At 40.8% G+C, this 25,185-nt stretch overlaps 2 long non-coding RNA genes across 3 annotated transcripts; one reads left to right on the forward strand and one right to left on the reverse strand.

The window, feature by feature from the left end:
* Positions 1-744: 744 nt before the first annotated feature.
* On the reverse strand, positions 745-4,948 carry Gm39866. Of its 2 annotated transcripts, XR_866506.1 has the most exons (4): positions 4,885-4,948; positions 4,004-4,072; positions 1,172-1,252; positions 745-1,003 (listed from the first exon to the last, which is right to left on the reverse strand). It is a non-coding gene; the product is annotated as a predicted gene, 39866 (long non-coding RNA). The 2 variants fall into 2 exon arrangements; XR_003953864.1 differs by lacking the exons at positions 4,004-4,072; positions 4,885-4,948 and adding an exon at positions 2,647-2,682.
* Gm35813 lies at positions 1,045-7,576 on the forward strand. The gene is made up of 4 exons (XR_866504.2): positions 1,045-1,185; positions 1,411-1,638; positions 4,199-4,981; positions 5,095-7,576. It is a non-coding gene; the product is annotated as a predicted gene, 35813 (long non-coding RNA).
* The last annotated feature ends 17,609 nt before the right edge of the window (positions 7,577-25,185 follow it).

The raw sequence follows: 25,185 nt of genomic DNA on the forward strand, positions 1-25,185 counted from the left end.
TCTTCTATAGGAACCAGGCAGATTCCCTGTAGTTCTCTTGTGCTCTTTCCAGTCGCCAAAGGCCATAGAATTACTTTAAAACCAGCACCCTTCTCTGTCACCACCAGTCATTTCAGCCAGCCGCTTGCCCTCAGCACCTGATGACTGAAGTGCCCCACCATGCTCTAGAGATCTGAAGTCACACAAAGACTACATGGCTGTCTTGAAACCCTTAATATTTTATTTGGGTGTGGTGGTTTGAATATGCTTGGCCCACGGAGTGGCAATATTAGGTAGTGTGGTCTTGTTGGAAGAAGTATGTCATCGTGGGCATGAGGATTTAAAACCCTTGTCCAGCTGCCTAGAAGCCAGTCTTCTAGTGACCTTCAAGTGAAGTAGAACTCTCAGCTCCTCCTGCACCATGCCTGCCTGGACATTGCCATGCTCCCACCTTGATAATAATGGACTGAACCTCTGAACCTATAAGCCAGCCCCAATTAAATGTTGTCCTTATCACGGTGTCTTGGTCAAGTTGCCTTGGTTGTAGTGTCTCTTCATAGCAGTAAGACCCTAACTAAGACATTGGGGTAACAAGGATGAGCATTTCAATCCCTCTAGAGAAATAGCTCTCAACCTATGGGTCCTGATCCCCACAGAGGTTGTATTATCAGATATTCTAAGTATCAGATATTTACATTACAATCTATAACAGTGGCAAAAACTACAGTTATGAAGTAGCAATGAAATAATGTGATGGTTGGGGGTTACCACAACATGAGGAACTGTGTTAAAGGGTCACAGCATTAAGAAGTTTGAGAATCACTGGTCTATGACATCTTTCCCTAGAGAATCTTCCTGTAACAATATTTTCCTCTCTTGAGCTTTTTGAACTTCTTGATAAAAGAGAGTCCAGTAGATGAGTAAGGGTGGCAAAGAACTCATCCAGCTGAAGTCAGTTAGCACCCCAACAGTTGCACAGTGCAGGTGTAGCTGAAACCCAAACAGGAAACACACATTGAACATCCTGTTACAACAAAATAGAGAGATACACATTAGACACTTGCCAAAACCACAGCATCACTATTAGGCTGCTGTGCTAATCTTGTTCAATAATGCTCAGAGAAGGAGGAAAGGCAGTGCTGAAAACTATGGCAAGTGGGATAGCAAAGCTGAGTATACTGGATGTGCACACCTTCATGTTACCAGGTCTGTAGCGCTTGTTTCCATAGAAACTGTGTATCATCTTCAAAGGCAGAACAAAGCTGTTATGTTGCTGAAGGAAAAAGAGATAAGTCAAATGATAGTTGTCAGAACAATTGCATATGTATTAAAGCCAGAATACAAATGAGAGTACATATTAAATATATTCTACAAAATTATTACAATGTTGAATGTTAGTTTTTCTTACTGCTCTTATTGTTTCTTTTGCAGTGTTAGAGGTGAAACCCACGCAGAGCCATGAGAATGACAGACAAATGATTTGCTGTTGCATTGCACAGCCATCTTAAACCCTGATGTCATAAAACTCAGTCTCCTGAAGAGAAAACCTGCGGGATTCTTAGACATAGGAAGGTCCACACAGGCTTCAACAGAGGAGTGTGGACACGATGAATGATTCCTAGAGTGGTACATTGTGGGTGAGTGACACTTCCCTACAAGGTATGTGGACTTCCTATTCCCTGCTTTGAGTGTGGTTTCATCTAATAAAAGGGTCTGTGCATACTTAAATTACAAAAGGTCAGAGAGCAACCTGGGGACACTGGCTGATGCCAGAGGCAGAAAACATATACGCACTGCTGCTGAACGTGGAGTTCCAGCTGCTGCTTCCAAAATCTATCTATCTTTCTTTCTTCCTTTCTTTCTTTCTTTCTTTCTTTCTTTCTTTCTTTCTTTCTTTCTTTCTTCCTTCCTTCCTTCCTTCCTTCTTTCTTTCTTTCTTTCTTTCTTTCTTTCTTTCTTTCTTTCTTTCTTTCTGATGTCCTTTAGAAGGAACAGAACCAGGGTCACACTTTGATTTCAGAATTCTACCTTCAAAGCTGTGGAAGAATAAATTCCAGTTCTTTTACACATGAGTTTTAAGTACTTTGATAGGAAACTCCTGGAAAGCTAAGGCAGAAATAAAATTTTCATTTGCAGATACATAGTATGATCCAGGTATGGTGGCACATACATAGTTGTCAACCTAGCATTTGGGAGGCTGAGGCAGGAGAATCATTGCAAAGGCTGAGGCCAGCATGATCTACATAGTGAACTGTAGGCCAAGCAGAAAGGAAAAAAGAGGAAGAAAGAAAGGAAGAAAGAAAGAAAGAAAGAAAGAAAGAAAGGAAGGAAGGAAGGAAGGAAGGAAGAAAGAAAGAAAGAAAGAAAGAAAGAAAGAAAGAAAGAAAGGAAGAAAGAAAAGAAAGCAAGCAATTAGAGAAAACATAAGAGTCTTCTCTGTCTCTATGAAGTCATGACCTAGTTTGAGGATGTTGCTTGCCCCAATTGGCCACATTTCCAGCTCTAGAGCTGATAGTTAGGCTGCCATGGGGACATTGGTCTCTGTTCATCAGCTTGTTTTAGTCTTTCAATCTTGCATATTGTCTTAGTTAGGGTTTTACTGCTATGAACAGACACCATGACCAAGGCAAGTCTTATAAAAACAACATTAAATTGGGGCTGGCTTACAGGTTCAGTGGTTCAATCCGTTATCATCAAGGTGGGAGCATGGCAGCATCCAGGCAGGCATGGGGCAAGCAGAGCTGAGAGATCTATGTCTTCATCCAAAGGGTGCTAGTGGAAGACTGACTTCCAGGCACCTAGGGTGAGGGTCTTAAGGCCCCACCCACAGTGACACAGGTCACACCTATTCCAACAAGGCCACACCTCCAAATGGTGCCACTCCCTGGTCCAAGAAGATACAAACCGTCACACATATATATCCAAATAGACTCCTCAGTGGTCAGAAAAGAAAATAGCCTAATTTCTCAGCAGTATCAAAGGCCTGCTTGGACAACTTTTTCTGTACAGATATGAATTTTCTTCTTGTAAGAAAAATCTTGTTTAGTTTCAGACATACTGATACAAGGCAAAAATACTTCAGTCAAAACTCTAACTATCTCCATGGTTTAAAAATAAACTTTGAGCACTACAGTCTACCCCAATAGGTTGTCAACTCAGTGAGAAACAAGCTGTCTGCATATTACTCTAACTACAAAATCGACAAATTAAATAATAACCTCACAGTAGTCATTTTATAATTATATGTTCCATTGTGCTCTTAAATGAGAATGATTTAATTTTTTAAAATTTTAAACTAAGGAATCTTTTTGAGGTGATGGAAATGTTAGAAAAAAAATCAAACTTCAGTCATTATCATATAACTGCACACATATTGAAATGTTGTATGACATGTGAAGTGAGTGAATTTTGAAACATGGAGATAATTAAAAAGCAAACTTGCCCATCCTAGTAGGAAATAGCAGCTGTGGAGCTGCAGGTGTAGGGTGGGTTTAGTGAGGAGTAATCAGAGATGGCATTTACCTCACTGAGGTAATAGCCAAGGGGAGACAAAGATGTCATGGCGATGCTGCCACAGTGTCTTGCAAAGAGAATCTGGATAAGCCAGGGTCTCCTCAGATGAAAGAAATTCCAGAGACAATGGCCCTCCAGAGGATACATGAGTGACTTTTCTGCTATCTACAGGCTGAGCTGAGACTTTTGAAGACCTTTCAAGGCATTATCCCTTCCAGGATATCTACAGGGAAACATTACTGAGAACTGACGTCAAATACATCAATCCATTTGATGCTCAATTGCAAGCATGGTGCAAGTACTACTCTAAATAATACAAGCAGAACTCCACTAATACATAGTCTAGCTGCCTCTACTTTAAAAAAAAAAAAGGGATGTAGTATAGTTTCTCAGTGATGCCTTATGGAGCCCTAGTTTTAAAACCCTTCAAAGCAATAGCTGTATGAAAAGTACTAGATGTGGCGGTAGCACTTGAGACAGAGAACAGCCATCAGGAAAGACATAGACCCACCTCTGACCATGGCTGATGGGTGAATTCCTTGAGAGGGCTTCTTAGTAGTGTTACAATATATTCACCAAGCTGGCGAGAGAAGAATGAAAGGGAAGAGGTGAGTCTTTTAGGAGTAGAGGTGTTCATGTTTCATTCCATACCATAATTGATTTTTAATTGCTAGTTCAGCAATGAGTTTCAGTTTTTATCTTACAGGATCTTGCTAAGACCAGTGGCAGACACCATTTTTGACAATATTTTCTCATAGTTTGGTATGCAGCGAGAATGCTCCTTTGATAAATTGCTTATGTAAGTCACTCTCTTTATTAGTCAAGTAATCTGAAATATAAATTATAAGCTTTTCAAGTATTTGTTTTTTCACATCTAGAAACTAATGACTTTGGTTACTCTGGAGACTATTATGGCAGATTTTTCTGCAAATGACTATTTAAATGAGTTTTCAGTATGGGAAAAATATGTCACTTGTAAGTAATGTATTCTGATTATTTTCTAATGTTGATAGTCATTAATAAAAATCATTTTCAGCCATTTAGGTCATATTAAACTGTTAAATTCATTATTATTTAATTATATTAAATTTGTGTGACTCAAAAATAACCAGGGGATCTGAATTCAAAAAAGATAATATAAAAACAACAAGTAACTCGTGTGTTTTCTGTCTACCTGTGGCAATCATTGCTAATTAGGAGAGTTAGAAAATCAGATGCTCACTAACCTTGTGTGCTAGGGAACCTATCTCAACTTTCCTCTTTATAAAATTGAACCTATTAAGATGTGACTAATCTATATCACAAGATTTCTTTTGGTGCTAAGCAGGAAGTCTTGTGCAAACATGGAGCACTTGAGATAGAGAACAGCCATCAGGAAAGACATAGACCCACCTCTGACCATGGCTGATGGGTGAATCCCTTGAGAGGGCTTCTTAGTAGTGTTACAATACATTCACCAAGCTGGCGAGAGAAGAATGAAAGGAAAGAGGTGAGTCTTTTAGGAGTGCATCATACCCCACATATATATGTTTGGCTATGGTACCAAAAGCAGTCTTGGATGCAACAGGATCCATGTCAAAACACCTGTACCATTCTTCACAGAAATGGATAAAACAATCATAAATTCATTCACAGAGGAGCATAAAGGACCCCAAGTAGACAAAACAACCCCAAGTAAAAAGAATAATACTGACAGTATCAGCATTGCTTCCTTCAAGCTATACAACAGAGCCATGGTGAGGAAAACAGCATGGTACTGACACAAGGCAGACATGTAAACCCACGGAAGAGAACAGGAGACCCAGACACAAAACAATGAAGCCACATCACTTCATTTCGACGACGGTGTAAAATACTCACGGTGGTGGGGCAGTCTTTTTGAACAAAAAAAAAATACTGGGGAAAGTCACATGCAGGAGAATCAAATTATTGTCAAAAAATTCTCACTCACCTCACTCAAAACCCAGTGCCAAGTGGTTCAAAGTCATTAACGTAAGACTCAAAAACTCTGAAACCAGTGGAAGGAAAGTAGAGAAGACACTGAAAAACACAGGTGTAGGTGAGCGCCTTCTGCATAGGACTCAAATGCTCAGGAACTAAGATCAGTCATGAAGAACAAGGCCTCAAAAAATGTTCCTGAGGTGTAGAATGTGGCTATGCTGTAGAGCCAAGGTCTTCAGTTCAACACCCACCCCACCCCACCCCACACACACACCACACCCTTACAGCAAATGAGACAGTTAAGTAAGTAAAGCGCCAAAGAGATAGCCTGCGGAGTAGAACATCTTTGCCTGCTTTATCCCTGACAAAGGACTGATATCCAGAATGTATGAAGAACTCAAAACTCTTAACAAATGATCTAACTGCAGATTGGGCTGAGGAGCTAAACAGACTTTCTCACACGTACAAATGGCTGTATAATTAACTAATAATGTTATTTTTATTGCTGCTGTTGTATGTGTTCAACATCCTTAGTCATCAGGGAAATCCAAACGAAAACCACATTGAGTTCAAGATGGCTATCAACAAAGAAGCACAAACTACACAGTGCTGGCGAGGGCACGGGGAAGGAGGGACACTTACTGATATCCTGAGGCTAGTCTGCAGAGAATATGTTTGTTTGTTAAGTTCTTCCCTAGGTTGGGCATTGGTCTGTCTTCAGATGTGAACAATTGAGATGCACGTTGGTGTCAAATCACTGAGGGTTTATAATTTGAGAAGGCAAAAGGGACTCTGTGTGTATTTATTTCAAAGACCTGAAAGCCTTTCCCACAAAGTTGTATGCATACCTAAACTTACTGCTAATGACCACTGTTTACACCATTCTAATAACAAGGAAAAACAAAACCAGAGCTAAGTCTTTGGAGTTCAAGGACAAAATGTGTGTGTGTGTGTGTGTGTGTGTGTGTGCGTGCATGCATGTGTGTATTGGAGGGTGAAGACAAACGAATCAAAATCAGCATTTTTGCAATCTATTCCACCTGGCCACCTTAATAACATGTCAATTAAATGATCTACATGCACTAAAAACTCCTTGGTATACTATAGAGAATGTACATGGCAAAACACTAAAAAGCATCCGGGATTCAAACTGATTATGAGGAAACATTGTCTAAAAACCTGGAAGTATCCACTCTATAACCCAGCAGGACCCTGGGTTGTTGTCCAGAGGGCCATGTCATCAAAGGAAGAGACTACATGGTTTCCTATAAACGGTAAGCTGAGCAGAGCTGTTGTCCTTTGCTTGTGAGGAAATGACTGTCAACCCCTCAGTGCCTAAATGCCTAAAACCTGTTTTATACCATTCATGTGACAATCTCCTTTCCTCCCCCCATCCAGCCCTGCTCTTTATGCAAAATGCTTGTTAGGTCAAGTTTGAATAATCATCAATTTTATACCATAGAAGCCTGAAAGATACAGTCCATTTTCTCACACACACACACACACACACACACACACACACACACACACACACACACACACACATTCTTCAAATGCTCTCTGTGTGTACAGACATCAAATGTCTCAACTTGAACTAGTCTGCTTTGCAGCTGTATTTGAGTGAACACCTGCAACCCATGGGTTATCTGAACAGTGTTCCGGGTTCTATCACTTACGGAAAAGGTAAAACTGTTTCACCATCTTTTTGACAATGTTGCAATGAACTCTTCCCTCAAGTACTAAAAGCCTGCCTGGCCTTAGCCAAAGTAAACGCCTAGCCAGTCTCAGTGAGTAGTTCGCCTCCCTTTTCTAAAGCTGTTAGCGTGAATAAATTAATGAGGTCATCACTTACCCTCAGAGGACTGACTTCTGAAAAAAAGAATATGTGAGACTTGAAAAGGTAAATCTTTTTATCGTTCCAGAGAAATACAAATATCTTCCTCTGCTCACGGTGTAATCAGCTTTTCTCGGTATTACATCATGAGCAACGATGCAGGTCATTAGTTCAGTGCCTGGATATGATCATTTGTTAGATGAACTACCATGTCAGGGTTTTGAACTGCAGCAATCAGTCAGAAGTTTCTCTTTTCCCTTGATTTATGTTTTTGAGTATGTTAATGAATGTTTTATAGATTTTAATATATATTTATATATTTGATTTATGTATAAAAGTTGATTTATGTATCAAATATATATATATATATGTATATATATATAAAACAATTAAATAAATGTTGCATCTTGACTGTTAACAATACTATGCCATACTTACTTGAATATCAAAAATCTAAATGTTTATGTAAACCATTCTCTTTATTAGTCAAGTAATAAAAAATGTAAATTACTGGTTTACTGGTAAGTTATTTTTTTACTGGTAGAAATATCAAAATTATTACATTTGAATATCAGAAATCCAAATGTACTATGTAAATTAATTTTATGTTATCAGATAAGCATATTTTAAATTTTAAAATTAACATTTAGTTTCTAATCTCTTTTCCTCCTCCAACCTATTCTTTGGCAGAACGTGCAACTAGGTTTTTGCCAAACTAAGCTTGTTCTTCTAACAGAGTAAAAACCTGCTTCCAAAGGGTGAAATTGTACTTTGATGCTTTCTTGGAAAGGCTCTGTAGTTTACTTTGTAGTTTACTAGATCTGCCTCTGATAAGAATCCAAGAGCCATTTCTTTAACCCATCTGCAACAAAGCGGTGGCCACAGACAAATCATGTTATAGTACTTTCTCTTTTCTTTTCCATGGCACTACTTTTTTATGGCCTCTAGAAACATTGCAACTTGTGGGTTTCATCTTTATAGAATCAGGAGAAAATCAATAATTTTGCAAAAGGATGTTCCTGGCTCTGACAGTATAAAAATGTATGGCTCACTATTCCAGGCATTAGAGCTCTATAAAGGTTGAATTAGGAGACTCGTGACACTGGAGTAGCAGGTAGCGTCCATGCAGAGAAGCCGTCATGCTTCCACAAAAGAGGGGAGTGACTAACATAACACTTCCAATCGTATATTAAATAGAAATGCATTTTACAACACACACACACACACACACACACACACACACACACACACACACACACACTACACAGACTCACTCAACTTTACATAGAACTGTAACTAAAATTTCATAAAACAACACTACTGGAATTACAACAAGAACACTAGTATGTTCTATTTCTTTGTTCTATGTGCCCTGTTTGTTTATAAGCAGATCATGAGCTAGTAAGAGATTTCATATCTCACTTACAGTTTTCCATTCTGCGAGAGCACCATGAAGTGTGCTTAAGAGGATGAGGAGGCTGGGAGAGCATGAGCCATGAGTCTTTGAACAGTGCCAGGGCAGTGGTCTTGTAAGGACCAGCTAAACAGGAGCCTAAGGTTGTAATCCAAAGCATGAGACCTTTGCTAAGTCACACAGACTACTTAGTTAACATAGACTCAATTGCAAAGAGCAGGTAGCAAGTGCTAATTATTTATTTAGTCCAGGGCTGTTAGGAATAACAAAGTAAGTGTGTTTTTCAATTTAAATTTGAAGTCAGTTCATACTTTGGGTAACCAGATTTGCAAAGAGACTTTTGAAGAGCTCAGATTCCTTCCCGCTCCTTCTGTGTTTTGAAAAGGGAGTCTGCACTCAGATTTAGCCTGAGAATCTGCAGGGAAGAAGATTGTTTGCATACAAAAAAAAGAAAAAGCTAGCATTGTATAATATTCTAGACAGTCTCTGGGGAACCTTTGAACTCCTCACAGACTATGGATTTGGGTCAAGATCCAATCCTTGGGGAAAAGGAAAGGCTGCTAAGAGAAGAAATGTCAGGAGCATTTGAACACCTGAGCTAAAGAACCAGATGCAGATGCTGAAGGTAAGCCCCACTCCAGATGGGAAGGTCAAGAAAACCAGGAGCACGGGAAGAAACCAGAGCAGATCACAGGCCCAGGTGGCTTCCCAAGGAGGAGGGAAAGAAGAGGGAGCTGCCACCCCCACCCCCAGGAAGCCAGAGAATAATCTCAGATGTCATTGCTCTCCCTCTCCTTCTCTCCCAACAGGGAAGGTCTATCACTGGAAATTCAGCAATTGAGTTGGCTGGCCCGTGCGCCCAGGGAACTCCTTGCCTCTGCTTCTCCAATACTCCTGGTTTCTTACTTTGGTTCTAGGGGTTGAACTTGGGCTTTTGTGCTTGCAAAGCGAGTGCTTTACCAGATGGGCAGTTTCTCCTACTCTATAAACCACTCTTATTCTTCACGGCACAGACCTTACTTAAACATCTACCATCAGGCTCTTGCCACAACTACAAAACTTTTGAAACACAAGCTCATGTATTAATTTGAATTCACTTTTTAGCAGCTTAAAAGGCTTTAACTTAAAAGTAGGTGCCTTTCATTAGTTCCAAGTTTTTAATCTAACTTCTACTGGAAATCGTGCTCCCTTAATTTGATATTTAGAACCAAAGACAAAGTATGATAGATAAGTAACCTTTAAAAAGAGAAAAATCAAACTAAGTGTTAAGGCCTGGCAATATCATCTGTACTCCAGTGCACATAAGGAAAATTAGTTTGGGTTCAATGTGTATAAAACAATGCAGAACCCAGACAAAATGTCTGGTAAATTAATGAATAATCTAGACATGAATTTTAATGTCATTGAAGATGTTTTCTAAGGAATCATTTTGGAGGAATTTTATACTAGAATTCAAAATCTAGTAGTTGAAAGGCACTGCCACTTACAATTCAGGGTTCTGCCCATCTCTATGTGCGATATAATTTTAGATTCAGTCTCCCATTGCTGAGGTTTTGTAGGACATTCCTTGTTTGCACCAATGTAGAAAACATCTCTTATCCCAGCATACATAGGTCAGTGCTGTGAGTAGATGCTACAGATATGAACAAAGGCTTCATTATAGCAAACCCCTTGGAGGTTTGAACAGAACTTGAAAAGAAGCTTTGCAATGTCTTTTCGTTTGGTTTGCTTTGTTAACAATAGGCTCAGTCTCGTTCTCAGATTTAGAAGAGAAAAGAAACCCCCAATGAGGTCTTTGCTCCTCACAGTTCCCTGGTAGACATCTTCATTTATTTTTCTGCCACTCAAATGTTTGTTACAAACACCACATCACCTTCTCTTTTAATCAATAACTTTATAGCTCCCATTCATTTGTTCCACAAATTGTCAAATAAGATAATCTATTTTAAGTGCTGAGCACTCCAAGACAAGGACAGTTCACGCTTTGCCACTTAAGTAGAAGTAGCATAAAATAAAGACAAAACTATGTGACAGGATATCCTATTTGAACACTAGAGCTGGGAATCCTTGCTATACAGGGAGGCTGACACTGAGGTCCCACATAGTGCTGGGCATGCATCATTAGAAAAGGTAGGAAGAAGATGCCTGGGCAGCAAACAAAGTGTGTGTGTGTGTGTTTGTGTGTGTGTGTGTGTGTGTGTGTGTGTGTGTGTGTGTGTGTGTGTGTGTCTGTGTGTGTCTGTGTGTGTGTGTGTGTCTGTGTGTGTCTGTGTGTGTCTGTGTGTGTGTGTGTGTCTGTGTGTGTGTGTGTCTGTGTGTGTCTGTGTGTGTCTGTGTAGAAATGCAGAAAAGCCAGGACTAGAAAGAAAGCTGTAAAAATGCACAGAACCTTTTACCTGTGACCAAGGTTAAATAAAAGGGGAAAGCATCGAATGGGTGTGAGCAGGAAAGTAACATGACTTGATTTACACTTACAAATGCATATCCCAGCAGCCACGTGGAGGGCTGACAAAGGAAACAAGGACAGAGGCGTCAGTCAAAAGACTTTCCTGAAATGAGAAAAGGTGGTCACATGGACCAGGCCCAGGGCAGTGAAAGTGGTTCCCTTTTGGAAGCCTCCTGCAGGCTTTATTAGCTGCCCCCCTGGGAGCTACCCTCCCCCACTTCAGTCCTTGCTCATGATGCTTTGACAGCCAACACTGGCCCAACTGTACTCTGATATCCCATTCCCATTTTTATCCCTGCCCCTGCTTGCTGCTCAGCATGTCCTGATTGTCCAAAAGGACTTCTCGGAAAGGCAGCTGGGATAAGTCTGCACAGCCTCTCTCTTGCTTTACAGCTGATAAAAATGAAGGAATTTTATCCAGCTTTGCCCTTGACCAACACTAGCCAGAAATGTGGAGACAGAACAAGACATCCCCCAGGCATGTTCCAGTGGACAAGCATTTCTGAGCATCTCTGTGGTAATTTACTTTTCAAATGTTAATGGAATTTATTTACATAGATAGGGAAGGAAAGTAACTGTACGATTCTGGCCTCTGACTTTTGTGGCCACAGAACTCCCCTTTGGGAAGTTGCAATCTGCTCCACAGAACTAGTTTCCAGAGTATCAAGATGGGTGTAGTAGACAAAAGATGGCTGAAAGGCACAGGGAGGCCAACCCCTCTACAGTGTTTTCAGGTTCTTATCATTGTTAGAGAAAGAGCTCAGAAGTGTGGCAAGAGAGCCTTGAATACAAAATGGAAGTATCCAAGAGATGTAGAGAAACTCTATATTGTGACAAAAAAAGGTTAGTTCACAAGAATGTGAGCTACTTGGAGTCAGTCATTTCTCTAGGGATGGAGGAACAGCACTTTTCCTGGGAAAGCTTCATGGTAGGGAGGCCGATTCGTGATCCAAGTAGGAGATAGAGTCCATTCCTTTTTGTCATTGTGTCTTTGACATATGTCTTCTGAGAGCAACCCTGTTCAAGGCTGACAAAAGGGAGATGCCATTAACTCAGTGTATCCTCTAAGTCGATGAAGCAGAGGCTGGTCAGTCAGGTTATCCTCTGAGTCTGGATGCTGTCCCAGGTAGTTTTAGCAAGGTCTGCTGCGTGTCACTGCCAGGACATGAAGTCCTATGGTAAAAATGTTCTGCTTAGTAATCAGCCTCCACACACCATGCAATTGCCTTTTCCCCTGTGGAATACATCCTGCATCCAAAGCAATGAATTTTACAGCATCAAATACCAGTCTTCAAAATCATGGCACATCTGCGGTATGCTTAGAAAGCCCACAGCAGGCTGCAAACATCTAAAGACCTAGGTGTCGAAGCCTGAGATGAAAAAAAAAAAAAAAAAGACCAACAACTTGGGAAAATCTACTAAAGTAAATGTTTGATGTTAAGATCTGAATACTCAGGAGTCCTATTTATCATCAAGGATTAGTAGTTTTTAAAATTCAAGATCCAGTAAAGATACAGCTAGAAAATCTCTTGCTAGAGTTCCCCTCTTATTATTAAATAAATTCATTATAGACTTGAGTTTCTATGGGAACTCTTACACACTTTATCCTTCATGAAAGGGGGAAACGGAGGGAGGGAGGGAGGAAGAAAGGAAAGGAGTTAAGGAGAGAAAGGAAATTGTAAAAAAGCATTCGACTTAAAAAATGGGAAACTACGCTATCTATTCTATTGTGACATTGTCCAGAACCGGGATTTTATCACAATTCATTGACTCTGGTTTTAAAAGGTACAAAGCTGTGAATTTTTATTTCATCATAAAAATGATTAACATGGCTTATAACTAAATGTCAAAATAGATTTTGTTACATAATCTAATTCAATTTCTCAGCTATGAGATGTTGGCAGAAGGAACAATTTATGCTAAGCTTCTCAATTCATATTCTTTTTATCTTTCTTTCCTCCCACCCCCAGACTTTCTGACAACAGGCTTCATACGTCACTGGAGGAATTTGCAATGAAACTCAACTAGGAATATTGTCTTGAAAATGTTCTTCTCTGAGTATTCTGCACAGTTAGCATCTATTACATCACAATAGAATGAGAAAGAGTCTCAGGACCCGTCCCTGACTTCCCAAGTGAGCCTTTGCATTGTATCCTCTGATAAATGCATACCTTGCATTTTGAGAAGTGCTGCCTCAGGAGACAGTGTCCAGTGTTTCCTTATCATTCCTCCTGTTACCAGTGTTCAGCCGCTGAGTTCCCAAGAACAGGGTCCCCACTCTGTTAGACATATTTGGTCCCTAGGGTCTCAACTGAGTTTTAAGAACTCCTCAAGTATATATAAAACTCAGCCTGCCCTGGAATATCTCACCACATTGCTTCTGTGACAGGAACTTAGTTAAGATCTCCCAGTTGTCTCAGAGTCTGACCTCTACCCCACTGTCTATAATTCCATGCTAATTGCTCAGAGCAGCCCTGTGTCATGAGGATGGTACCAGGATGACTGATGTCAGATACAAGCATCAGGTGTGTCCTATCCAAGAGTCACCATATCTTAGCTAAGTCTCTCTTTCCTGAGCTTAAGCCTTTTCCTCCTCATGATTCGGAGACAGTTGTTTCTCAGCCCCTCTCCTCTCCTCCCCTCCCCTCTCCTCTCCTCTCCTCCCCTCTCCTCTCCTCCTCCTTGTAACATCATTCACTATGGAGCTTTCAAGCACTAAGATTGCTGTGCCTATCACCTTTTCTAAAGAATTCCCTACTGTGCCTAAATTTGAAGTGAGTTAAGATAGCAGGGATTTGGGGCAGTGAAGCTAATCACTATCAACTGTCATCTAAGGAGAATTATGTTAATACTGAGCCAGTGGAACTGATGTTTGAAAGGGGGTTGGGTTTGTGGTATTAATAGAAGAGGCCTTTTCCGCTACAGAGAAGGAGTCAGGAAAACATCTTCAAGGGGGAGGGGGCTTCCTTTCTCCAGACTGATTTTAAGTCTTGCTCTTAAAAGTGAAGATGTAACTGTGATGTAATTGTTCACTCAGGCTTCTCTGTGGACAGAGCACCCGGTATCACCTACAGCCCCATCTTATCTTCCTTGCACACAGTTTTACAAATCGTATGCCATCCATGAACTTCATACAACTAACTCCTAGGTACCTTGTGTATCAGTCACGTTCCACATGTAATCCACTTCTTACTAGTCTCTACTCTTAGTTTGCACAGGTATTTCCCTGGTTGAATCTGATGATCCTTTTTATGCCTAATTACGGTTTTTTTCCATTTGTCTGATCTAAAACTTTGTTTTATATAGTGCTCTTGTTTCCTGAAAGATGTTCTTCACCATCCCCTACAGATTAATAATGCTACCAAAACAATATCATTAGCACATGTATCTCTCTTGAATCCTATAGTTGTGTGTGTGTGTGTGTGTGTGTGTGTGTGTGTGTACATATACATGTGACATTTCACTTACATAGCTCTCAGAAAATTTACATTTAACAAAATGTCCCAAAGTGTCTTCCCAGTTTGATCCACCGTAGCTTATCACAAGGACAAGTTGCCTATATCTCTGACCAGCATCACATTGCTCTCTTGCCCTTATCCCTCCCTTTCTCTTTTGCTCTTTAAGATCCAATTACCTTGAACCTTAGTTATCTCTTATCCTGCATTTGTACATCAGTCATTTAACTAGACTCTAATGTCCATCATGTTAGGTTGTATAGTCATATTATTTTACTGCATAAGATATTGTTTTTCAGATTGCAATAAAAATCCAGCCAGTCAGGCAGTGGTGGCATGTGCCTTTAATCCCAGCACTTGGGAGGCAGAGGCAGGAGGATTTCTGAGTTCAAGGCCAGCCTGGTCTACAGAGTGAGTTCGAGGACAGCCACGGCTATATAGAGAAATCCTATCTTGAAAAACAAAACAAAACAACAACAACAAAAAATCCATCCTTCTTAGTGTGACATACTTAATACTTTATTTTCACTATCTATATCCTGCCTCCTTCTGTGGTTCTTTGTATCACCGTATGGTCTATGCCAAATGTATAAAGTATTCCAAATGACCTGTGGGACCTCATGTTTCCTGGTCCTCTACTCTACCAAGTCTATGGGCTAAGCAGAATGCATCCCTAGCCCAGTGGTGTATACTGTAGTGCCTGGTAAGTCTGAGACTAGTCTCCATTACTTAGGGCAATGCTCAAGGGATACAAGAGCAGCTACTCCCATCTATTAACACTGATGTGAAGATTCTAGGTAGGTCCCTTCCCTTGGAACATGGTTTTCTTCCCACTTTATTCTTAGGTACAACTTGCATATTAAAGGATCACCCGTTGTTTTGTTTAGTTTTGTGTCAGTCTCTCTATACATACTCTAAGTATCTTGATCCTAATAAATAGAGTTCCTGGTTAAGGCAGATGTTACTAAGAATTGACTGAGAGAAAGCTGGACATCTGAGTATGAAATAAATTCAGATCATGGAGCTGATCTGCAGTTTTCTTGTCAAGGTCTGAAATAAAATGATCAGGTCAAAGCCATTTTGAAACTGAAATTTCTCACGTCAACTAATGGTCACTCATTGCCAGGCTCATGGGGTGATGTCAGAGGCATTGTATTGTGATTGGGGAGGTGGGGGGCATGCACAAGGAAAATCACAGGCCTCGGGATCCCAGCTTAGACAAGTGGTCAGGATGGCTCCAAGAGACAAGGAGCTGGACTGTGTCTGTTAAAGACATCAAAGTTACAAATACAGAATGACATGAAAGAACCAGGTTTACTCTGCAGCAAATGTTTCTCTGGTGGGTAATTCCCATACAGAAGATCTTTTGATGTTGTTGTTTACAAGTCAGAGTACCATCTCAACTTCAAGCAATGTCCTCAGCCTATTAAACCCTCTCATCTCTCCCTTTGTTGGCTTCTTTTGTGAAAAATAAGGAATTCCCCTACTTGAAGTTAAGATCCATTTAGAAATTCTGTCTGCGAAAGATTATTAAATGACATTTTGAAATCTGAAAAAATTTTCTACTAAATACAGTTCTCTTCTTAATAGAAGCCTGGTGCTGTGGATAGTCTGGAAGGAGAGTCTACTGTGAGATAGAAAAATTTAATCTCACCCCTACCTTCAGGCTTTTAGATTATAAATAGTTGATGGGACTCAAAGCTACAGAAATTGTCATTCACAACAGCATGGACCCCATGATAAGGATTCACTTCAGTAGAGCCAATTAAATTTCATTAGACTTAATAAAAGTGTGTTTCACCCTCTTGTGAGACTATTGTTACTTAACTGGATGGTTAAAGTGGAATTCAAGGGCTTTATAGATACTTCCACTTCACCCATTTAAACATATCATGAGTCTTGTGGAAGTGACAGTTGTATAAGATTATGATTTCAGATTCCCACAATTCCCATTATGCCTTGTTTTGTCTATTGCAAGGTGGTTCATGGCTCTGTGACTTGGCTATACCTGCTAGCCTTAAAGAATTCTTCAAAGCTCAGAATCCTTAAAGTACAGCCATTACTTTATTAATTGTGGAGATTTTAGTCAGTTTTACTAGAACCCATTCACAATTATTGTCATCAGTACATGTTACTATGTCTCAAGAGTAAGAAAAATATCCATCCTTCTGAAAAATATTGAAATATGATTTTGTTCTGATACTTATACTTGAATTTGGATAGATCAGTGAGCCTAGAAATTATTTTAAATAAAACCTTTAACTCTGAAAATATGACTTACTTGGTTCTAGAAGGGCATTCTATCTGATTTTCTTCCTTCTGCCTCATGTCTTACTGTTATGCAATTATGGATATGATAAGTCCTGAGCTAGGAAGAGTGGCCATCAATATCTACTAAAGATAGGGAAAGACTAAAGAGCTAGAATTTCCATAGTTTCCTTAATTTATGAGAGAAAAATTTAAGTCTGAAGCCAGCTAAGTCAGAAGTTAAAGTAGATTTCCTTTATCAACCTATAAAGACAATACATCAGGGGTTATTTCATGATTATTTAGAGCAAAGTCTTTCTCTGGTGGCTTCAGGTCCTGATACATGGATAGCATCCATCTAAGCACACAGGAAAAGGACAGTAAACAATGAGTAGAAAGTGGAAAGACCAACCAGCCCTGGAGTCTCATTTGGTCAGTTTTTAACAGTTCACCTCTTCAAACCTCTGCCTCTTTAAGACTCCACATGCAGTAGTTGTGAACCACAGACCCTTCTGCCCATTCACAGTGACTGCTCAGGGCAACTCCACTCTCCTCCTGCCCCAGCGCTTTCTGCCTAGCTCCTGGGCTTCAGCTTTGCCTCTGGTCTTGTACTTCAACTTCGTAGTTGAATGGATTGATATTGGTTTCATGAATTGCAAGAGGTTCTTATTCCTGTTTGGCCTCACTTCTGTATTGAGACCTGAAACTTGCCACTACTTTGATGTCTATTTCTCTGGATAGGTCAGTCCAGTCCTTTTGAGGGATACTGTGAGGAGCAGGAATATACCAGCAGTCAGTTAACATCATGTAAGCCATTGTCTCACCTAAATAATGTAGATAATTGTATTTACAGTTTTCTTTCTAGCAGTTGAAGTTAGTGTTGCTGTGTGAGCCACTGAGGGTGCTCCTTTATATAAGGACAGCACTTCTTGCTATCCAGACACATTTTTCAGTGCTGTATTGTATTGTTTTCATACTCTTTATCTTTTTTATTATTTTATCATTATTTTGTTTGTTTGTTTTACTTTTCCATTTTTGGTATGTTTGGGGCTTTTTTTTTTTTTGAGAGAGAGAGACAGAGACAGAGACAGAGAGATACACAAACATAGAGAGACAGAGACAGGGACAGAGGAAGAGGAAGAGAAAACATGTTGGGTAGGTGAGGAGGTAGGGAGGACGGAGGAGGAGTTGATGAAAAGGAAAGAGTAGGATAAAATATATTGTATGAAAAAACTTTAAGAAAATATAAATTATACGAAAAGCATCAACTAAGATTGACTAAATTCACAGAGCAATAGAAGCCTGCAGTTTACAGTTCCGCTATTGAGCTCCAGCTGCACTGCAGACTTCTGGCATGAATTTGTGATCTCTGCTTCCTGGAGAATCAGTGGTACTCTCTGAGCCGCAGGCAGATGCCAGCGTGTTGATACAAAGCCATCAGTGCTTCTCACCCTTTTGACCTGGCTCCTCTGCTTCCGTTCTATGTTCTCATGTTATCTCACATTATGTCTGTCTGTATGTATGTCTGTCTGTGTTTGAACAGGGGGAGAACATGTGCATGTATTCATGCACACTTGTATGTGCATGTATATGACAGCCAGAGATCAACCAGGCAAGACTCCCTTGATTGTTTTCCTTTGCATTCTTTGACACAAGGTCTCTCCCTAAACTTGGAGCTCCTTGATTCAGCTTGGCTGACAGGGAGTTTCCTGTCTCTCAACCTTAGTCCCACTACTGGACTTACAGACACAGCCATGTTTGACTTTTATGTGGGTTCTGGGAAGCCAAACTCAGGGTCATATGCTGACAGCCATCTCCACAGCCCCAACATTTCCTTTTATTAAGAGTTCAGTCAGGCAGTGGTGATACACACCTTTAATCCAAGCACTTGGCAGGCAGAGGCAAAAGGATCACTGAGTTTAAGGCAAGCCTGGTCTATTTCTGAGAGAGAGAGAGAGAGAGAGAGAGAGAGAGAGAGAGAGAGAGAGAGAGATTATCAAATCCACAGACTTCTCAGTCTTTCTATGATGACTTAACATTCAGTCATCTCTAGGAGAACTTTCCATGTTCTCTGATTTTAAGCTTTATCCAAGTCTGTAATTCTGTGGCTTTAAAAATGTTCTTGGTTTTATTGTTATTGTTGTTTTGTGAGACTTGCCCTAAGATCTATTTGTGCAAGTTACTAGTCTAGATTTTATTTTTGCAGTACTCACTTATGTATGAGAAGAACAAATTTCAGGTTAAGCCTAAAATGAAAATCACATCAGCACTTTCAAAACAGCTTCATGTAGTCTTGGCTGGCACGTTGTGGTCTGTATTGTTCTCTATGTCCCATACAGAGCCCTGTGGGATTTCAAGCTTCGCTACTGTGCACTTCATAGTTATTTCGGTGCAGATTAGGAAAATGTGCCTATAAACTATAAACTATAAAATTTTTTGTAATAACCAATTTACATTTTGATCATTCACAAGAGGACATATACATGTGTGCACACAGGGAAATGAATCCTGGGAGACGCAATTGAGAAACACTGGGTAAAGTACTGTCCAACAGCCCTGGGAGGGCAGGTTAACCATTTTGATTCTGCATACATGTGAGTCAGTACAGCAGATAGACAGAAGACAGAGATGGATAGAGATAACAAGGGGTATAGACATAGACGACGATAGGAAATAGATACTTTTGTATTTGTATATGAAAACTTTAAAACTATATGTGCCGTTCTATACTGAAGATTTCCCAGATCCCCGTTTAACCCAGAAAGCTGTAGATTTCCATGTAAATCATAAACAGGGTAAATATCATTAGTAATGTTCCCTATATTTTACTAATCTAAAATATAATGATTTTCCCAAAGTTTTTCCTGGATTTGAAGCATCTTGGGAAACTAGCATTCTGAGTTATTTCTCTTGTTTCCCACTACTGTCCCTTGAAAGCTGAGGCCTCTGTCCCAGTTTACATTCTTGCTATCTTCTGCTTCTGATACTTTGGTCCCTGGTGTGTTCTTATCTCTTTCATCTTGTCAGCAAGAACTCATCTGAGTAAGACTCCAGTTTGGTCTGGCAAAAAGGAAGAAAATGAAAGAGGAAAGGAAGTTTATTTAGGGTTAAACTGAATGCTTCCTGACAACACTACTGTATCTTATTTGATGCTAACCATGTATCTGCTGGGTTAGGCCCTTTGAAATTACTTTCTGGTTTCAAACTCACATATCCTGTTTTTCTAAGTACTCGTGTGTTAGGCTATGTCCTTGATATTTGTGTGTGTGCAAAGTCTTTAGGATATATGTAAATAAATTCTTGTTGTATCGTATCATTTTATCTGCAAACAATTCTCTTATACTTTTTCTCCACTCCCTCTTCTAAAACTCCTATAAGCTTTGTTTTCAGCCAAGGTCATATGTACAGAGTCCTGAGATAAAGACACTATTGCACAAAATACATTTTCATGGTCTCTGCCCTCTGATAGCAAAAGAGGGGAATACTGTGAGCAGTGTCTTGTGAACTGTTGGCATCTTACATGAACCAGTTGTTAAATCATTCCAGTGCATAAATCCAATCTTCCAGGTCAGATTACTTATGAGATAAAACGTTGTCACATAATAACCATGTGCTCTGAGACAGGAATGGCCTTACACAAGGTCCTTTATACACTGTAACAAGAGAAGCAATTGTTTCTGCATGTGAACTCAAGCATGAAACAGACTTGGTTTAAGTAGTTATCAAGTATCAAGCAGTTTCTAGACTTTAAATTTTGAAAAAAAAGTGGTTAAAAAATGAAATTGATGAAAACTACCCATCTACTATAAACAAGTTGCTCTGAACATATTAGCTAGAAGAAATTTCTCCTACTATTAAATGTATTGTCTGTACCTTCTTGCCTGGCATCCAGCAGTTCCTTGTTTGGGGTCATTACTTGATAAGAGGAAAAAATATTGGCTATGTTTGAACTGTGCAAAAAGTTAGTTTGAATGAGACCTCCCATGGAAGTCATTAAGACAAGAACTTAATAGGAGTTTGAGTTGATTCATGGGAGGAACAACTAGAAGTATCAGAGGTAGAAAGTATAATGATGATGTAACACCAGAAAAAATATATCTTTAAATATTTATCAGGGTACCAGAAAGTGAAAAATTGAAAAGGGGAAATATTTATTATTTACTCTTGGAGTCCTTTATTGAAATTCACAAGTGCCCTCTGTCCTTTATCATTCCATCTTGTTATCTCTCACTAACACATAGCTAATGCTCTAGACATTTGCTGAACTACTGAATAAATAAACAGAAAATATGCACAGAAACAGCACCTAACACTGCTGTTAAGATAGAAGACTGGCACTTCTTGCTTCTTGTTGGCAACTTTACTACTGTGGGGAACAAAGTTCCACATTGTGATTCCACAAGAGTGCTCCTTAAACCCACACTTGGACACACAAGTCATTGTGGGGAAGGAGATATATTCCAAGGATAGATTATAGGAAGGCAGAGAGATGATAAAATTTTCCCTTATGCACATGTTATTATTTTATAGTAATTGAAAACATATAATAAAAGACAGCTTAAGACACTACTTGCTAGCAGTGTCTTGCTAAATGTGCCAACAATAACTTAGACTTGACTGTAAAACATAGCCAGCATCACCCAAAAAGACTTCTTGCCCTAGCCTGCAATGTTCTACTTCCTCTCTGCAAGTTGTTTTTGTTTTCCATTATCTCAGCCACCTAGACTAAAAGTAACAGTGCCTTCCACTTTACCCTTCTCTGTTACACTACATCACTGCAGCAACACACACACGCACACACTCACACATGCACACACACACACACATGCACACATGCACATACATGCACACGCACACGCACACACACATGCACACACGCATACACATGCACACTCACACACGCACACACTCACACACACACACACCAAATGTACTTCATCCACTCTTTCATTTTCCCTATCTCACATGTAGGGCTCAGAATTGATTTTTAGGTCCAAATTACTTGTATGTTGTCACTACCTATACTCAGCCCATCTTACATGACAGTCCCTTTGGACCACATTACACTGTTCCCCAAAACAAACACATTATTTTTCTGTTATAAAGCGCTTGAGGCTAGGATTTGCTTTTATACATTTCAAGTCCCTTCCACTATGAATTAGTGATGCTCACGTAAGAGACACCAGCAGAGATACCCGTTGGGTGCCTACTACAGGCCAGCAGCAGCTGTGTGGCTGGAACAGCAGTAGCAGCTCCAGTTTCTTTTCATTCTAGCAAAGGCACAGGGAAAATGAAATGTGAGAGTCCAATAGAAAGTGAACAGAACAGGGAGGCTTTACATTGGATGGGAAGAAAAAAAATCTCTTTAGCAAGGGAGAAAGAGAGAAAACCAGGAGGGAAGAAGGGGAGAGGAAGGGAAAGAAAAAAACATGCGAAGTCAGAGAATGGCTGTGTGCCCAGGTAGAGTGTCAAGACAGTCAAAGACCCGGAGGATGATGGAAGGGCCTTGGGGAACTTCAGGAATTAGGGAGCAGAGATGGCCTAAGTGAATGGGGTCCAAGGAAGAGGGACAGGTTTGGGATAGTCTGGGACTACATCACAAGGATGAAAACGAGTCATCAAGGGAGAGTGCCACTGAGGAAAGAGAACATTAATTTGGGAGTTTATAAAGCAGTTCCAAAGCCTTAACGCTTGAGGCTTGTATGTGACTATCCTCTGAACCTAGCAACTGCCACCTTGTGGAGGTCAGCTTGTCCCTCTTGCAAACTGATTATCCCAAATGGACCTGTTGACTGTTTAAACAACACATGGAGAAGTGAGGAGGGTCGGAGACCCTGAGTATCCAGCTGCTCCCTACCACCTGGTGTATGAAAGCCTGTTTGAGTTGCTATCCTTTGAAGGAGGGGCTGAATTAAGTAATCTCCAAAAGACTGGGAGTGGGTCTCCATTGATGCCTCTACAAGGAACCCTTCAGTCTGCTGGTTTTCCAGGTGTGGTGTGTTGGGAAAGAGAACCCACATATTAGTAAGTAACTCTCACTTATGCTTCGGAAGAAACACAACCAACATATAGATTCCTGTGCTGGGTATGTCAACTTGACTCAACCTACAGTCACCTGAGAGGAAGAAATCTCAATTGACAAATTGCTTCCATAAGATGTGGGCTGTAGGCAAGCAAGCAAGCCGGTAGGACTTTTTAAATGTTTTTTTTTTCTTTTTCATGTAATGATAGAGTGTGGGACAGTCCAACCCACTGTGGGTGGTACCACCTCCACCCTGGGCTGGTGTTCTTAGGCACCATAAGAAAGCCAGTTAAGTGAGCTACCAGAAGCAAGACAGTGGGTTCTCCATCAGCTCCTGCCTCCAAGTTCCTGCCCAGTTTGAGTTCCTGTTTTGGTTTCCCCTTATGAAGTATGATTCAGGATATCTAAGGCAAATAAATCCTTTCCTCCCCCAGGTTGCTTTTGATCATGGTGCTTTGTCACAGCAATAGGAACCCTAACTAAGACAGTTCCCCAGAGGAAAGGAATTTCAGAGTCATGCCTGGGTTTGCCAATGGGACGTTAGCACAAGGGGTAGACATTGTTTCTATCTCCCCAATGGGAGGGGATTTTTAGCAGCAGGGCTGTTTTCAAGTCCTAAGGGAAGGAAGGAGGGTTGTCTTGGCTTGTTGAATAATACTTCTGGAAAAGTAGCAAATTGTAATCTGAATGATAGAAATGAGGACCTGCCCATTAGCCACTGTACAGCTATCAGTGCCAACCAGAGTTTCACCATCCCTTCCCTGCCTGTGGGGCTCAGGAGGCACGTGCTATTTTATTTTTCAGTCCCTCAACCAGGCTGACCGGCTCCTCCCTCGTGCCTCTTCTCAGAGTGTGTGGAGCCCAACTCAGCGATCCTTGCCTTCCAGCTCTCTTCAAGTGTTCCCAAACAATTAAACTTTATGGAGTAGGGAACTTTTCTTTTCTACTATCAGGCCAAAAATGTTGCTGGGTGCTCCTCCAGGCATCCTGCTGATTTGTTGTGGTGTTTCGAGGACTGGGGGCTGCCCACTGCATGAGATGATCTGACTCAGTGAACAGCGACAGCTGCGGGCCTGTGATTCTGTTGGTGTAACTGGCAGACACGGACTTTCTTTCTTTCTTTCTTTCTTTCTTTCTTTCTTCCTTTCTTCCTTCCTTTCTCTCTCTCTCTCTCTCTCTCTCTCTCTCTCTCTCTCTCTCTCTCTTTCTTCCTTTCTTTCTTTCTCTCCCTCCCTCCCTCTCTCTTTTTCTTTCTTTCTTTCTTTCTTTCTTTCTTTCTTTCTTTCTTTCTTTCTTTCTTTCTTTCTTTCTTTCTTGTCATTTGTCTTTTTTTTGCAACAAAGGTAAGAGGGCCAGCATCTCACCTGCTAACACTCACCAGCACTTGCCTCCTGCTCCAGCGTGAAAAGCAGGGAATGGAATATGGAGTGTAAGACATAAATTAAAAATAAAATAAAATTAAAAAAAAAAAGAAAAGCAGCACACAAGGAGTATGTTCAGCAGAGGCCCATCTCCTGGCTTAGGTGTGCTGTGACTCTGATCTCTGGTGGCTTTTTAGAAGCCTGTTATGACCTTGTCTTAGGCTGTGTCTACACATCTGGTGGTAGGTATGTCCTGGGGTAACTGAGTGTGTACATGGGGACTAGTTATGAAGAAGTGAGCAAGGGGTGGAGTCTGCTAAGTGAGGCAAGTCACAGAATTTCCTTAGCTTGCCTGGGTTTTCTGTGTTAGGCTATTGCCTGGCTTGCTCATGCGTATAGACTCTATTTAAGAGGAAGTGTATAGAGAGGAAGGAAGCCTGCATAAAAGGCTGCAGGCCTGGGAGTTTTGAAGAGACTAGCCATATACTTTTGTCACCAAATGCTCCAATAGGGCTGGGGCGGGAGGGGGGGGGGGCAGCAGTTTTGGCTTCTTGCAAACTGTGTAATTTCTGTATGCTACACAGCACATAAGTGACAGAGGAAGTTCTGGAAGGTTCTCCACAGTCTTAGTTCCCAAATTATTGGCCACTGGGACTGGCCCTGGAGGCCAGTCACTTGGTGAAGTCCCGCAAGGCATCAAGCCTTAGCCAACTTTCAAAAGGGAATCCCCTGATCTGTTTTGTGTTCCCCCAAGGGTTATTTTTGCTGGGCCCCAGAAGCCAGAGCCACTGTGTGTGATGTCTGCCAGGGTGTGAGTCCATGCAACCTAGGTCCCCTAGCGCCCCCTACAGCTGCTGCGGGGCGGGGATGGGGATCGGGTTGGGGAGAGGGAGGCCAGGCTGTGAGCCACTGCACCACACCCAGGACCCCACCCAGATCCTAGGAGCACCCGGCCCCTGGCTCCGGGGCCACA

Source organism: Mus musculus, chromosome 2, assembly GCF_000001635.26.
Source record: "Mus musculus strain C57BL/6J chromosome 2, GRCm38.p6 C57BL/6J".
NCBI lineage: Eukaryota > Metazoa > Chordata > Mammalia > Rodentia > Muridae > Mus > Mus musculus.